General features: G+C 35.4%; 1 protein-coding gene across 1 annotated transcript in view; it reads left to right on the top strand.

Moving 5' to 3' along the window:
• Positions 1–4,791, top strand: part of LOC106876527 (putative leucine-rich repeat-containing protein DDB_G0290503) — a 259,001-nt gene that overhangs the window by 141,783 nt on the left and 112,427 nt on the right. The window lies entirely within an intron of this gene.

Raw genomic sequence — 4,791 nt, 5'->3', positions numbered from 1 at the left:
TATATATATATATATATATTACTAAAACTCTGTGATTGCTTGCTTGCATGCATGTTTGTCTGTAATTTAATACAGCCAAACCAGTGCATAATGATGGAAAAATACTCCTGAAGTAAGATACCCCTGAAATGTGAATACAAATGGAATAAAACAAGTTCTGCATAAATCAGACCATGGATTCCTGAGATATACATTTTTTGGGAACACCTTCATAAATAGCCAAAACAATGCATAATGGGAATATATGATACTGTGAAAATTGTTTCCATTAATTCTATGCTTAAGTTGTATAACAATTCCTTTTGCATTTTTGTAAAAGTGTGCACATGTGCCATAAATAAATGCTGTTGTTGGAGTTCGTTTATCCTGCAAGTTCTATTTCTATTAGATTCTGTAAATAATCAATAAAACCTTAAACATGAATTTGTAAATCTGACCTATGATGACATGAACGAATTGAAATAAAAAACTGAATCATCGTAAAATTAACTTTTATTTCAATGCAATGTTGAAATCACCTTCAATGTTTTATCACCTGAATCGTCAGTGACCCAACAGGTCATGGGTAGTCTAGTATAAATATAAAAACAAGGTACAAATAATAGTCATTTTTCTTCGTAGCAATAGATTTGATCTGCAACTGTTTCCAGTAGTCATTATAAAAAACAGCTGTAAGTCAAATTTACTCTAATAAAGGAAAAAATCTATAGTGACTATTAGTTATACATTGTTTTATATATCTATAAAAATCAGTATAACTGGAGCATAACCGTGGATTTGGAATATAGAATGATGTTGAACTATAATCTCAGACCCTGCCACAAGAATACACAGAGCGCTTTACTAATCTAAACAATATTGCTAGCCTGGTCTACTAACAAAGAACTTATATAGTATTTTACCCAGACTGATAATCCCTCACTGTGTGTGGGCGTGTGTGTCTGTCTGTCTGTGTTTGTCTCCCACCACTGCTTAACCCATTACCTCCCATAATTCTATTAACTGGAATTTTTAATGAAACTTTGATTTCTAGCATAAAACAGCCTTAGAAAGACGCTGGAATGATCAAAATAACATTTCAAAATAACATTTTAAATAGAAATAAGTGAGATATTGGGTGAAAAGTTAGCAAACCTCGTTTGAATATCAGAGAAATATACCTAGTAGATATAGCAAAAAAGGTTAGATATGTGTAAATATTGACAGATAATTACGAAATTTGTAATTTTTAAGTGATCTCATATGAGATCACTGGTAGGTAATGGGTTAATAATCGGTGTTGGTGTATTTATGTCCCCCATAACTTAAAAGTTCAGCGTAAGTTAATGATAAAATAAGTACCAGGCTTTAAAAAAAATGGAACTGGGGCATAGTTGTTTGAGAAATATTCTTCAAGATGGTACCCCAGCATGGTTGCAGTCTTGTGACTGAAACAAGTAAAAGGTGTGTGTTTTGTGTTCAGTTTCACATACCAGTTTCAGTAGAATAAGTTTTTGAAAACATTTACATGATATCAAAGCATACAATTTCACAACTGACTGCCTCTCCTACCTCCTACACTTAACTGTGAAATAAGAACGTTTAATGAGGTAAACTGGCAGACTGAAACAACAGCTCTTCTTAGGTTCAAACCTGATACAGGCAAAATGGTACAGTTTTGTAAACTCATGTGTTGCATGGAAAGATATGTGAAGACAGCTATCTTGTAAAAATGATTCACAGCTTTGTGTGTGTGAGTGTGTGTGTGCGCGTGCGCGCGCAAGTGCGCATTGCACATTTTGAAACTTTGATACATATTGATGCTGGATTCGTATATGTAATTCTTAGATTCTGTAGTTGGCTGCTGGATAATCCTTATTAAAGTAATACCTGTCTAAAGGTATCACATGAGCTTTGTTAATCCATATGAATGGTATTGAAGCCATCATTGTTGTGGTTATCAATTTAACATCCAGTTTTCCATGCTTCTCTTGTGGGTCACACAGAATTCATTAAGGCAGTTTTTCTTCAGTTGGTTGCCCTTCCTGTTACCAACCTTTTGTTTTCTATCAAGGTAATATTTCCTCATGGCCAGATAAATTTCCCCAGAATATTGGAAATGGATCACACCACTGCATGATGGTGACACTTGTTTACAGCTTCCAGGTGATGTCAAGATGCCACACACCATCTAATTGTGGAGCAAACTTAACCACGCAGTCATGCCAGCACCTATAATTGATATAGAAGTGTTTATTTCATACATTTTCAATGCAAATTTGAAGTTCATTAACTGAGTGGATGAAAGGTTTTGACTTGTAGCTGCTACAGACATATTGTTTTCTATAATCACCTCAGTTCTATGTCATGGTTAACCTACCAGTGGTAGATAACTATTAGAATTCATTGTATGTTTGAGTGCAAGGGCTATGCAAAAGGCTCCTGTGCTGGTGCCACATAGAAAGCACTTGTGCTGGCACTACATAAAAGGCACTCACTATACTCTGTAAAGTGGTTGGCATATTAGGAAGTACATGCCGCCATAGAAACCATGGCAAGGCAGATATTGGAGCCTGATGCAACCCTCTGGCTCATTGAATTCTGTCAAACTGTCCAACCAATGCCAGCACAAAATATGGACTTTAACCCTTTAGTGTTTAAACCGGCTGTATCTGGCCCAAATATTCTACACATTTTATGCTCAAACTGGCCAGAACCAGCATCTCACACCTACCCTGCAATGTCATTCTGAAAATAAGCAATTACATCTTTCCTATCTTGAAGCTACAAAATAATATTAGATAAATTTTTTTAAATGTGAATAAATAAGGATTATTTTTGCCAAATTAATCTGAACGCTAAAGGGTTAAATAATAAAATAAATTTTCTAATCCAGTTTACGTCGAATATTTTTTTTATTGATTACAACAAGTAAAGATTACAAAGCTTTTGGTTTTTCAGAAATTGCATAAAAAATCGGATTAAGCCCTTTGGCAGCTTGGCTAATTTGGGCAAGTTGGTAGGAGGTCAAAAAATAATAAATAAATAGGTCAGTAATTATAAAAGCAAAAAAAAACCCATCCTTTGCAGGCAAGCAAGGCAGTCAAAAATGTATTTAAAAAGTAAATCTCTTTAAGTCTGGAAATATAAAATATTACAAATGTTATAAATACTGTATAATGAATGTGGTCAATTTTCTTGCTATCCACCTTTCTTTCTATTATCTACAACAGTTGTTGTCAACCATTTTTTTACCTATGAGTCTCTTCAGTTCCTATTTTCCTCTTCTGGACCTCCATAGTCATTTGATGTTTAAAAAATCCGATTTTTGCAATTGGATATTTTTAGGGGTTGTATGAAAGCATTAAAATATTTTGTGTGTTGTAGAAGTGTAACCAATTTATTGCTCTTGTGAGTGAGGAAAGTGGAACGGCTATTGGGAGGTGACTGCAGATTTACCAGGGTGCCAGAGACTCTTTGCCATCCCAGTTATGAAAAAAACGGACATTTTAATGTGGTGTGAAAGAAAGAAAGTTGTAAATCTAGTCGAGTTAACAGTTCCTCATGAAGATAACATGGGCGCCACTCGGGCTCGAAAGACTGACTGTTATGTAAACCTCCTTGAGGAATGTGAAGAAGCAGGTTGGAAAGCGGAGCATTTTCCAATCAAAGTCGGATGTAGAGGGTTTGTTGGACACAGTGTGAGGCAGTTATCGTCAGGCCTAACTCATCGTAAGGTAAATACCACCATTACCGATATCCAAACTACAATGGAAAAAGCTAGCCGCTGGATTTGGTTAAAAAGAAACAATGAGTGATGGTGAGAAGAATATTGAGCTTTATTTGACAACCAGCTGATCTAGCAAGCGGGGCCTCATATCAGTGAGTGGGGGCCAGTGTGCATTGATACCATTGAGAGGTAGGCCCCGAAACAGCACACATTCTCTCCTGATGACCCCATACACTTGGTGGCTTCCGGTATACTGAGGTCTCGACTGGTAGCACTTGCATGTAAAGTTGTTTGCAAAACATTTAACAAAATTTGATATGGACCCCGCCCCAACAAAGGGCCACATTGGACCCAGCTGAGTACCACTGAACCACAGTATACTACACAAATTGAAATCACACATAGGGCTCTTTGGGTTCCCCTTCACCAAAAGGATCGACAGGCATAAACACATCAGTTCCATCTGCAGATATTTGCAGATTGGAATGAATTAAAAAAAAAAAAAAAGTCCTGGGTATATTAAATTTTGGTTTGAAGAATTGTTCGTATATGAGAAGATATCAACATCTTGTAAGATATTTAATATAAAGTTCAGAATGTAGGGAGGTAGGAATGTCTTGCCATTGCTTGTTGGGGTCGGGTGTTAAAAAAAGGTCTTATTGATTAGTTTACAAAATTGTAAATAATATGTAGTTTACTTATTTCTAAGATTTTATTACCTTTGGGACTTGGCTCTAATCCAAAACATATGCTTTGTTTTCTTAAAGTTATTTATTTATTTATTTTGTAATGTATTCTACTTGGCCATTACTTGTTACTTGTCAATCAACCTCTCTCTCTCTCTTTCTCTCTCTTTCTTTCTCTCTCTCTCTTTCTCTCTCTCCTCTTTGTCCCTCTCTCTGTTTCCCTCCTCTCCCCACCACCCCTATCCTTGTACAAGGCAACATTTTGGAATACATTAGCATATTTTTCTGTCTATTGCTATCAGATTAAAATCCAAATCAGAGTTGACTGCAGATTGAATGATGCAAGCATATGTATATATATATATATATATATATATATATATATATATATATATA

The sequence above is a fragment of the Octopus bimaculoides genome, chromosome 3 (genome assembly GCF_001194135.2).
Source record: "Octopus bimaculoides isolate UCB-OBI-ISO-001 chromosome 3, ASM119413v2, whole genome shotgun sequence".
Classification (NCBI taxonomy): Eukaryota; Metazoa; Mollusca; class Cephalopoda; order Octopoda; family Octopodidae; genus Octopus; species Octopus bimaculoides.
Note: the sequence above shows the minus strand (reverse complement) of the source record. Positions and strands in the feature narration are given on the sequence as shown.